General features: G+C 41.3%; 1 protein-coding gene across 1 annotated transcript in view; it reads left to right on the top strand.

Moving 5' to 3' along the window:
* PTPN11 (protein tyrosine phosphatase non-receptor type 11) overlaps positions 1–2,255 on the top strand; it is a 59,459-nt gene extending 57,204 nt beyond the window's left edge. Inside the window, exon 16 of the mRNA XM_066603226.1 lies at positions 479–2,255. The gene's annotated coding sequence lies outside the window, so the exon portion shown is untranslated. The remainder of the gene's footprint in view (positions 1–478) is intronic.
* Positions 2,256–12,765: the final 10,510 nt, after the last annotated feature.

Raw genomic sequence — 12,765 nt, 5'->3', positions numbered from 1 at the left:
TCAATCTGATCGAGCATTGGTGAATCAGCCTGTTTCCAGCATGGAAACGCATGACTATCGTTAATTTCTCATGACCGGGAACACAAAACTAAGCTGACAGTTCAAGCAAACTTGTTTAGAAGAAAACAAAAAGTCAAAAAATATCATGGCTGCCCCTTATTTTTAAGCGCCTTCTGACACTTCTAATGCCCTATTTGTGCTAGATCAATTCAGTTTTATTATACTTGCTATGTTATTCTCTATGATCTGCTATTCTGTGGTAGACCGTTATGTAGAAAGAGTCGGAGTCCTCTAAACCTAGCTATCTCCTATGAAGAACTGATATTCTATTAGCATGTAAAGAGATTTGACCGCATTCATTCCTTCCAATATATTTGTTTAGAAATGCATAAAACTATTTTTGACATGTTAGCCTTGTAGTGTTAATTTACTTTTTTTTTTTTTTTTTTTTTATTTCTTTCTTTTTAAATTCCTACAGAAAAGGCAAACGAATGTGAAGAAGGATGGGAACATATAAGACCTGGCTTTGCCCATTTAAACAATTGGTCTGAAATCCCTGCACAGTTAAATTTATTAAGTATTCAAGAACTTTTAGAAAACCTTTAGTCTTCTCTGTTTCATAAAAGTTTCAAACTGGTTCACTCTTCACAATGAAGCATCTTTATCTCTACAACTTTGTCTTGTAGAGCCCATCAATAAGACGATCATGAAGCTGACCCATTCTTTTCCCTCCTTTTTAGTGTGCCCCATTTTCAGTGTGTTAATAGCACCCTGGGTGCACCTTATACATTGGTAGCCTGTAGTAAGAAGGTGAATGCTTACATTAGAATGGGAACAATTCCTCTCCACAGTACAGACCGTGATCCTTTCCCATTTACACTTCTGGTCTCTGTGTAGTCTTTCATATAGATCCCAAGCTAATGCGGATATGCTTTAAATGTAAATATCTGCTCTCTTAGCATTCACACAGTATAAAGCTGCTTTCCTTTTATTGTTCTAAAGAGTTTCTTAAAAGATCATGGAGCCCGGTAGGAGTATTGTATGGAGAAAATGTTATGCCTAGTGCCAATTGTAACATAGTCCTTAAGAAGTGACGGATACTGATGTTCTGTATTCTGCTCTTAAGACTTGATCATAGCACAGGTATGCCAGGTGTAGAGATACAGTGAAATGCAAAGAAAACCTTGACATGCACTTTACAAATGGTTAAATGTTAAACCTGTTTTTGCATTTTGGGATGGGCAAGGCAGTCATGCCCATTTATCTCGCGTCTGATTGACTAACCAATGGGGAAGAAGGCCTTACCTCACCCACTCATTAAATCAGCATTTTTGTGTCAAATAACTCATTGTGCACAAAGCGGCGTTTTCCGTTTTTTAAGGTCCGCTGCTCACAAAGCTCCTGTTATGCACCTTTCCCATAGCAGGTCCTTCATTAACCATTTCCTTAAAGTGCCTTTACAGTCACAGTCTACCTTCAGTCAGAAAGTGTTTTAGTGAGGCCTGATCTCTTCCCTCCATACTGCGGCCCCACATGATGGATATTGCACTCTCAAAGAATTATTTTCTACAGGTGCTTCATTGTGTTCTATTTTTTTAAGGTGTTTGCCAAAGGCACCGGCTTTTGGGTGATCCGTTTTCGACACAAAGGCTCTAACATCACAAATTCATGGTATGACTATTGGTTGCTTTTGGCAAACCCTTCTAAATAGGAAAACCTCTTCGTGTAACTAACATATTCATAGAATGCTGTCTCGTTTTCAGCCATTGCTGCTTTTGTTGCCATTTTGCCTTTTTTTCCTGTGCTCTTTAGATTAGTGATGCTTGCAGGCAACATACTGGACATGAGCCCAGTGTCCTACAGGTCCTGCCCAAGCTCACGTTCTGTAACTGTTTTGCCAATGCCAAGCAAAGGGTCTTACTTGGACTCACTTAAAATGTCAACCAGCTGTTGTGCTCAGTGTCACTAATTTAGTCCAATGAAATCTGAATGTGTCAGTGATGACTGTGCAAATGGTTGATAATTCTTATACAGACTGTACTAATCTTCTTTTTATTGTAAACACTTAATGCAATCTCATTCATGATGTAGCAGTACGGATTACATATATATATATTCACACAATTTAAGCCATAACCATGTTACTGAATGTTTAAGATGTCCCTACTACCTGCATTTAAGAGGAACTAACCATCTGAGGATGCAGGGACCAGTATGTTCAGCTTTTTTTTGTAATAAAATACCCGTTAGTGAGATTATTGCTTTTATAAGGTACCAGCTACTGCATGTCCATGTGGTTTCACTAGCTTCTAGTAAATTGATGAACCCGTTCCTTTTAAGTAGGCATCTTTATGGCATTCGTAAATGCCTACTCTTTAGGAGAACATAATGGGCGCATGTTGAAGAACTGTTGCCCGCAGGGAAAGCGTTGCAACTAGAGATGAGCGAGCATACTTGCTAAGGGCAATTACTCGATCGAGCATTGTCCTTAGCGAGTACCTGCCCGCTCGGAAGAAAAGGTTTGGCTGCCGGCGCGGGTGGGAGGTGAGTTGCGGCAGTGAGCAGGGGGGAGCGGGGGGGGGGGGGGGGGGGGGGAGAGGGAGATCTCCCCTCCGTTCCTCCCCGCTCCTCCCCCGGCAGCCGAACCTTTTCTTCCGAGCGGGCAGGTACTCGCTAAGGGCAATGCTCGATCGAATAATTGCCCTTAGCGAGTATGCTCGCTCATCTCTAGTTGCAACAACTAACCAATACTGGGCATTTATACCTTTTTTTTGTCATTCTTATTCATCTGTTTCTAATAGAGTTGGTACAACGTACAACTGCCCAATCTACAGGATTTGACAAACTCTATATTACTACTGGGCATAATCAGAGCATTGAATTGTTTGCAGCCTCCAAACACGTCCAAACTCAAGTGTGATCTTGAAATGCCAAATCGTTTTTATAGCTAGAACTTGGTAATAAACCAGTATTAAAAAGCACTATATTTTAATATTAAGGTTTAATATTATTTGCATCTTTATAAATGAAGAAAAGGGGTTGACGGACTTCTCTTATTTTACAGAGGCTTTTCCAATGTTATTGTGTCAAACTTCCCTGACAGCTAGCAAATTGCTTTTAAGTCATGTTTTGCCAAAAATGAATTCCATTGCTTTACAAGCACTGGAATGATTTGTCAAAGAAAGATATATGCTGGATGTGAATAGCTGTAGTAAAAAAAGTGGAATGGGTAATCTGCCTGGTAACTTTTCAATTGCATCATGCAGCAACTTGGACAATGACGCCTAGAAATCAACAAGCTGTCTAGTTGTGAGTTTTCCTGAATAGATCATTGAGGTTTACGCTCCTCAAATGATTGTCTACCAAGTGAGTGATTTTAGGAATGCAGATATGTACTGGGATGAATTAGGGAAATCACTTATAAAGAGTTGAGGAAAATACTGCAGTACTCGAGAGAAGTTTTAAAGTTCCATGTGCCGGGTTGTCGGGCTGACTTTTGTCATGTATTTATAGTTTTACAGCAGCTTTGTCTTTTGGTACTGCATTTATGTTTTTATTTTTATGACCAAAACCTTTAAAAGCTCATGGTTTGAAGAAAAAAAAAAAAAAAAAAAGTTTGGATGTTAAAACAAAAAGTAGAACAGTCTAAAAAAAATGTGTGTTGTCTATTACTGTGTTATCTAAGGGTACCAACCATGTTTTAGCTTAGCGCAGTGACCTCCCCAACCAGTGGTCTGGCAGCCACATGTGGCTTGTGACCGTCTCACCCTTTTTTCTCTGCTGTATGGTTCGTCATAGGAACTCCAAGTTATGACCATATATATTTAGTTGCTATACTATGACCTCCACTAACAAAATTGCAGACATAGTCATGGCTTTGGTGATAGGTTATTTGGATTATGTAATGCCGATGCATCGAATCTCAAATTTTTAAATATTTATCTGCAAATTGAAATTTCATGATTTTGTGTTCCTTCATGTTTAATATATTAGCAGATTTGACTTGAATGTGGCTCTCGACTATCGGTCAAAGTTGAATGTGGCTCATAAGGTATATAGGGTTGAGGACCTCTATTTTAGTGGTTGGCCATTTTTGGCTTGAGATTGTACACATACATCAGTGAATCAGCGGGAGACCTTTTACACAACATTTCTTATTACCTTAATGTGAATGTATACTTTTACCACAAGTGGCATAAGATTTCAGTTAACAGTACATGCCAAAAACCAATGTGTAGGTTCATCTTTAATCATTTTATGGTTGTCATAATCAGCAGAAATAATGAAGCAACTTTCTAGAAGTACCTTCTACCACATGTGCTGATAAGGATTTACAGCCTGTATTGGGGTACGTTTACACATAACGGAAATGCTGTGGGAAATTTTCAGCATTTCCGCTATGTGTGAATGTATCTTTCATAGTCCAGAGCTGCATCCAACTTTCTGCCACTGGAATTATTCAACTGTGTGTCAAAGGACACAAGTTCCTATAGTGTAATTCACTGTGGTTCTTCATCTTGGAGGGGTTCTATGTTTTCTCTCACTAACCTCCTATTACTGTACACGCATCCATTCTGGTAGAAGTACAGGTTCTTCCTCCAGAATGGATGCGTGAAGATGTGAGTTCAGAAGATAGCAGAACTATGACTGCAGCTTTGAATGAGAGTAGGCTATAATACTCAGAATCGAAATCCCATAAGGAATATTTACTACTTTGCTCATTTATACAGATATACATGTATAGATGTAACCATTAGAAAGGTTGTCTGGTTGCCGGACTATTTTCTATGTCTAACTAAAAATGTGTTAAAGGAACAAAAGAAGCTGTACTTGCCCATCCTCTGCACTGGCAACCCATTGCTGCAGCTCCGCAGTCGTCCTGGTCTTTGTTGTAGAACGAATACCAACTAACCGCTGCAGCCAGTTAAAAGTCCGCAGCAGTCAGGTGCCATTCTCCTAGCATCATGGCTGCCAGCATTTGGATGGTGATGTCAGAAAAATGGCACCTGACCGCTGTAGCAGTCAGGTGACAACCGTTCTGCAACTAAAACAGGGAGGACGGTAGGGCTGCAGCGCTGACTTTTTAGGGCTGATGACAGATAAGGACCTTTTTTGATTTTGTGGTTTTAACACATTTGATTCTATATGTAAATAAACTTCTGATCTACTAGGAGAAAATAATGGTTTTTAGAGCTACAGATACAAATTCCAAAGCAGAACCACATGACAAACTTAAAGAACTTTTGATTAGCAATCATTTTACAGAAACTTTGTGTAACCAGAATACACACACACTCTAGGACCTTTTTACAGTTTCCTCTATTCACAGCAAAATAAATGTACTGGTACTTGAGGTGATCCCCCTCCCCCACCCCTTTTTTTATCTTCTGTTTTATTTTTTCAGCTGTCTTTCTTTTATACAGTATGTGGACTAAACTTGAAATATGCCGGTAGATGACTGTAGTATGGTATGTCATGCATTGATTTTGAAGGAGACTGTTCTCTATTGTATGAAGGGTTACAGAACTTGCTGGATGAATGGCACATACTAAACATAATTCCAGACAGTATTATGTATCTATTTGGGTTACTTTAATAAAAAGCACTTCTAAATTTCAGCATCAGCTTTGTTTTTAATGGCTTTCCGTTGAGATCATGTAGCAACACTTGGTTCTATTTCTGTAAATAAAACTTCGGTAGACCCTGTTTTCATCATTTTCTTTTGCATAAGCATTTTGTATCTGTCGGTTGTTGTATATCCACCAATGGACCTCAAAATAGTCATCTATAAAATGCCTTAAAGGGGTTGTCTCGCGAAAGCAAGTGGGGTTAAGCACTTCTGTATGGCCATATTAATGCACTTTGTAATATACATCGTGCATTAAATATGAGCCATACAGAAGTTATTCACTTACCTTCCCTGCGCTGGCGTCCCCGTCTCCATGGCTCCGTCTAACTTCAGTGTCTAATCGCCCGATTAGACGCGCTTGCGCAGAAGGGTCTTCTGCCTTTGGGTCTGTCTAGCAGCAGCTGCGTTCTGGCTCCGCCCCTTCTACGCGTCATCGTGTAGCTCCGCCCCATCACGTGTGCCGATTCCAGCCTCCTGATTGGCTGGAATCGGCGCACGTGACAGGGCGGAGCTACGCGATGATGCGTAGAAGGGGCGGAGCCAGAACGCAGCTCGTGCCAGACCGAGCCGAAGGCAGAAGACCCTTCTGCGCAAGCGCGTCTAATCGGGCGATTAGACGCTGAAGTTAGACGGAGCCATGGAGACGGGGACGCCAGCGCAGGGAAGGTAAGTGAATAACTTCTGTATGGCTCATATTTAATGCACGATGTATATTACAAAGTGCATTAATATGGCCATACAGAAGTGTTTAACCCCACTTGCTTTCGCGAGACAACCCCTTTAAGAATTGCTTGATCAGAACTCGCTAAAACTAGAACCCACTGTATTTAGGGTTTGGCAAGCATCTGTATTAGTATTATCATTATTGTTAAAGGGGTTTTCCAGGATTTTGCTATTAATGATCTATACTCAGGATAAGTCATCAAAAGTTGATCAGCGGGAATCCGCTGCTCTGGATCCCCACCGATCAACTGTTTGCCTAGCCTGCTTGTCAGTGTGTACAGAGCCCGAAAGCAGTTGGCGCTGTCTATATTGCAGTGACCTGTGTTGGATATATTGGCACAGCTCAATGCAATGGGAGCTGCAATTGCATTACCAATCTGGGCTGCTGCAATATGGACAGAGCGATCTATCCGACCTCTGGTCAATACAAGAGAAACAAACAAATGATCAGCATGAATCCTGAGCAGCGAACCCTGGCCAATCAACCATTCATGACTATAGGTCATCAATGGTAAAATCCCAGAAAACCCCTTTAATTTATACAGCCCTTGTATGCTTATACGGTATCAGTGTTGAAAATTATCCACTTATATGAGCCACTGCCTATATTAATTTATGCCATGCACAATCAAAAAGCTGTATACATGATATGGTTACTATATTTATATGTGCTACTGGCTGCTACATCCACAGCGACACCCCTAGTGGCAGCAAATTATTTGCCCCTTCATATTATTACTCTTTTTTCTAAAACGGCATCAGTTTTTGGGTCCAGAAAGTCCTAAGCTGCTCCCATTGGTCAAAGCGTGAAAAAAGAGGTTTCTATAACTTTTATAAAGCATTACTCCAGAAGGGTAAATGGCTTCGTTTTCACGAATCCTGTGAAGTGCGGCCGATGACAGCTAGGCTGTCTGTAGTGGTTCCTGGCTGTTTAAATGGAGTTTTATTGAATCTGAATCAATTTTGCCATACAATTGAATTCAATGGGAATCTGCCCCATAGGTGATATTGTGCAGATTTTTCTGCATATGTATTTTAAAATCTATGCCATGGCAAAAAAAAATCCAGCTCTTTACACAGTTTGTGTTAGGCAGCCACATGCGAATTTCCTCCATTTGAATAGGGTTGATTCTGCATTCGGATCCATATGGAAATCCGCAGCAGGACTCCGAGCCTTTGATTTTGATTGCAGATTATTCTGGCTAATCCAATGTGGATCAGTCAAATTAAACTCTGTGTGAACATGGCCTTAGATGGGAGGCAGACAGATATTTCACCACTGATGATTAGAGATGAGCGAGCACCAAAATGCTCGAGTGCTCGTTACTCGAGTCGAACTTTCAGTGATGCTCGAGAGTTCGTTTTGAGTAACGAACCCCATTGAAGTCAATGGGCGACTCGAGCATTTTTGTATATGACTGGTGCTCCGCTAAGGTTTTCATTTGTGAAAATCTTAGCAAATCACCAAAGTCATGTAAAAAACACAGAAATGGATAGGGCAGGTGAGGAGCAACATGCAGGGCTGCATTTCGGGCTCCGAGGTCTCACTATTAAGCCACAATAGTGGCAAGAGTGAGCCCCCCCCCCCCCCCCCCCACTGTCAGCATAACGATCGTTCTCCTCTGCCACAGCTGTAACAGCTGTGGCAGAGAACGATGTTAGCCCATTGAATTCAATGGAGCCGGCAATACAGCCGGCTCCATTGAAAGCAATGGAAAGCCAGCGAGCGCAGGATTAATTTTCGGGAAGGGCTTAAAAATATAAGCCCTTACCTGAAAATCATCCTAAAATGTGTAAAAATAAAAAAAAAGTTATGTCAGCATTAAGATCGTTCTCCTCTGCCACAGCTGTAACAGCTGTGGCAGAGAAGAACGGTGGTAGCCCATTGAATTCAATGGAGCCGGCAATACAGTCGGCTCCATTGAAAGCAATGGGCTGCCGGCAAGCGCGAGATGAATTGTCGGGAAGGGCTTAAAAATATAAGCCCTTACCTGAAAAAGAAAGATTTTAGTGTAAAAAAGAATAAAAATGCAGGCATTCTCTTCAATGGAGCCGCTTCTGCTGCCGGCGACTCCATTGAAGACAATGGTCCGCTGGCACACCTGAATTATTTTTCAGGGAAGGGCTTTACATATAAGCCATTCCCTGGAAATGAATTAAAAGTGATTTAAAAAACAAAAAAAATAGATACTCACCTCCCTTCAGCTGCTGCGTCTTCTCCTGCTGTCCCCTGCACTGTGGTGCTGAACTGCTGTCTTTCAGCTGAGAGCTGCGCTGAGCCAATCAGAGGCAGCATTCACTCACCCATTCATGAATTCATGAATGGGTGTGAGTGAGATCTGCCTCTGATTGGTCAGGCTGTGACTAATCAGAGGCAGCTCATTCAGCAGGCGGGGATTTTAAATCCCTGGCTGCTGAATACTACAGAAAGCAGTTCGGGAGAACTGCCAGCTGGCCGCAGCTGGACTCCGTCTGCCGGGACCAGGTGAGTGTATATATATATATTTTTTATTTTTACACATTTCTGGATGAATTGCAGGGAAGGGCTTATATATTTAAGCCCTTCCCGAAAATTCATTGTGCGATTGCCGGCAGCCCATTGCTTTCAATGGAGCCGGCTGTATTGCCGGCTCCATTGAATTCAATGGTCAGTGCTTGTTTAATCGAGACGAGCACCGCGTGGTGCTCGTCTCGAGTAACGAGCATCTCGAGCACCCTAATACTCGAACGAGCATCAAGCACGGACGAGTATGCTCGCTCATCTCTACTGATGATCAATAAGAGATTACCCCACTTTGAGACTAGCTTATGCATTGTGTGGGTTATTGTAAAATAATGTTATACTTCTATTACATTGTATTTGATAATAAAGTAATTTAATGCATTACGAGGACTGTAGAGCGTATAAGGCCTCATGCCCACTGCGCCCCACAAAGACCCTCATAGTCACCTCTCCAGATCCACTACGCGTGCGCAGTGCAGCACATGACGCGCCGGCGGGTGGGCGGTGACGTGTAATCATACGATACTTCTGTGCTCACAGCGGAAGTGTCGAGTGATGGACGGCTTCCATTGACTACAATGGAAGCCAGACACGCATTTTTCCGCGGCAAATGGAACATGCCGTGATTTCTTTCACGCGGTAGAATTCCGCCGTGTGAACATTGCAAGGCAGAAAGCTATTAGGTTCAATAGAACCTAATGGCTGCGGAATAATGCCGCGTGAAACCTGTCCGTGGGCATTAGGCCTTAGTATGTACCATTCTTTAAAGATGATATCCACAAATAAACATTCAGGTCTGTTCACATTCCCTACTTATCATGACCAACCACAAATATACATCCTTTACAATTATCTACTTGAGTCTTCATTATTTCTCAGCTGTTTTATTTTACAGTAAATGCTGGCAGTAAAGGCATTTATTGACTGGGACGGTCATATAGCGAACTGTTTCAAGTCTGGGATAATTACATGTACATGAATGCTATGCAGTTGTGGCCATATAATCAGCCATGATGATATGTATGAATATATTTAATATTTTATAGCATATTAGTTGCTTACCTTTTTTTTTTCTTTTACTGCGCGAGAAATCTGGCTGTCAAAATATAAGCTATAGATCGTTGGGAATGAAAATGGGGCTACCTATACATTGGGCTAATCTTGTATTTTGTTCCCAAGATGAGTAGCATATCTGTGGCCGTGTACCACTTTTGGGTCTCCTGACTTATAGTGAAAATTGGCTTGCTTTGTTTTTGGTATAACATAAGGGAAGCATGGTTTCGTAGGTGGTCATTCATGCATAACAATAGCAATCACAGGAGCAAGTTTAGATCTTGCTGATTTATGTCTCTGTGACAATTATAAAATGTGATTAAAATGAACTGTGATACTTTCAGTTGACCCTTTCTACCCTTTTGAGATTGCCTAAAGAAAATGTCACTTAAGACCATGCGAGATCGTAGCTATACCAACTGGCCAAAATGTCCTCCGTGACAATAGTTTGTGAGGTAAAATATGGAATAAAAACGTTTGTGTAGAAATTACTACTTAATTAAAACCTGTTGCATATTTATATATTTTCTGCTAGACTTGAGTGTGCAGTTTTAGGTGGTATGGGTTTGACTTGAATAGTTTTGTTTTTCTCTTTTCTATGATACATTTTTAGTGAAATTCTAAAATATCTTGCACACCTTTGCATGTGCATTTGTGCACAGATAGGTACAACACATTGGAAATTCTATCTGTCCTACACGTCAGCTGAGGTTTGTTAGATGACTTGCATCCGCTCCTCTTCAGAAGACCCCAAGCTGTCATGCTATATATTACTAATCACTAAGTGTACCTTTTACACTGAGCAGCTATTGTCCGATCAGTCACCTAGAAAAGTAATTGAAGAGTGTGAAAGATAGTTGGTTGAAAGCTTTTACACCAAGCGAGAATCATTCATTATTAGTTCTGTGACAAATTGTTCCGGAGGGGGGAAAAAGTGGGGAGATTCTCTCGGCCAGTTAATTTGCAAGCTGTTGAAATATAAAAAACTATGACTTTACACAAGCTGACTTTTTCATCAGTCAACAACTATTTAAGTGATTTGAAACTAAACCATGAGTGAATTATCACTTGTCACCTGGATGGTAGTCATCCCGTGTAAATGTACACTGGATGATTATTGGTGTAGACGATCAGTAAATTGACTCTTCTCTACTGGTTTTGGGGGAAAAAATTGTTTTTATATGTGGCTTTTTCTTGCAATTGATAATGTTGTAATGGTAGCCACATGGTGCAGTGGCGGCAAATCACTGTTTCATTTAGAGATCTTACAATTGAAGGTTTTAGCATACCTAAAGAATTGCTATAACTAAAGTGTCATCTGCGTGTATTATGATCGGAAGTAGCATAAGAAATGGATATGAATTTTATGCATTAAAGGGATTCTGTCACCAGATTCATGAAGTCCAACTCGGAGCTGAGCTCCAAGTTACGGAAGTGGGCTGCGCTGGCCTCTTCCCACTCACAGCATGTGGAGTGATCCCCATTCACAGCATGCAAAGTGACTTCTCTCTCTATGCTCAAAAGGGAAGAGAGCTGTCATTCTGCATGGTGATGGGGAGAAGACGTCACGGACCGCCTCCGTGATTGGGAATTCGGCTCTGAGTCAAACTTCATGAACCTGAAACTGTGTTAAGGCACCTTAAGGATTCTTGGATCCTGAAGAACGGCTTTCACTCAGCAAATTGTGAAACTAGAATAAATGGTAAAACTGGTCAAACTTTGTCCTCTGATCATGGACACATTGGAGAAACATCACATTGATGAAGACTATGACCACCACTGATTTCCAAAATGAAAGTGTTCTATAGAACACTTGAGCTATTTAGAGCCAATTTCTATTAGATAAAACTATGATCTTGTGTTTCTTTCATCTCAGAGGATCATTTTGACTGGATTTAATGTTAAAGCAAGCTTCACAGTAGCGTATTATAAGTTATTTATGCACCCTTAATGCGTACAGCCAAACCATGGGTTTACAGACCCAAACTCCAGAACTTTATACACTCATTGTCAAAGAAAAAGAAAATCAAGCCCCTAAATAGAGTTGTTGTTTTGCTGCAAAACTCTGAATGCATTTGCATCTCAAGCAGATGTACAAATGATTAGAGTTGTCGTGAAATTTGGATGATTCCACCCTTGGCCTATAAAAAGGTACTTGTGTGTAGTGGACCTCCCTTTTTTTTTTTTTTTTTTTTTTTAAATTCTGCATGTGTAGAACCCATTGACCACTAGACATGTCTCTTGACGTAATTGAAAATATTTTGCCCAGTTAAGAGTTTGAGGGGGTACAATATTGAAATGTGAGAAGCTGGATGGTAGTATCGACAAATTGCCCGACCAAATTGGCCATTCTGACCAAACTTCTAGGAGGTGTTGGGACCAATAGATTCGTGAAGGCATGCACACAAGGTGACTGGGCTCAGGATGCCCTCAACAAACTACCAGTAGAGAGGATTGTCTAATCGTCCAACAAGCACAAGCAGCTCCAATGGTTTTGTTGTCTTCCATCCAGAGATAGGTGGCATCATTATTACAGGCCTTTGTGTCTGTCAGAATCATTTCCAGGTGCTCGGCACTGTGAGACCAAATGTCCTTCAGCCAATTACGTGTACTGCCTTTGACATCCACCCACTGTTGCTTCCATTTGCAGTGATGTAGTGAACAATGAAACTGGACTGCTACGGAGTGGAACCGGGTTGTCTTCAGTTATGAATCCAGGTTTAGTTTTGACACCGACAACGGCCGTGTTCGTGTCTGGAGACCTAGGGGTGAGCACCTCAATCCTGCCTTTGTTATGGAAAGGCACACCGCCCCCACTGCTGGTGTGATGGACTGTGGGGCCATTGCATACAACAGT

This window comes from Eleutherodactylus coqui, chromosome 5 (genome assembly GCF_035609145.1).
Source record: "Eleutherodactylus coqui strain aEleCoq1 chromosome 5, aEleCoq1.hap1, whole genome shotgun sequence".
In the NCBI taxonomy this organism is placed as follows: domain Eukaryota; kingdom Metazoa; phylum Chordata; class Amphibia; order Anura; family Eleutherodactylidae; genus Eleutherodactylus; species Eleutherodactylus coqui.
Note: the sequence above shows the minus strand (reverse complement) of the source record. Positions and strands in the feature narration are given on the sequence as shown.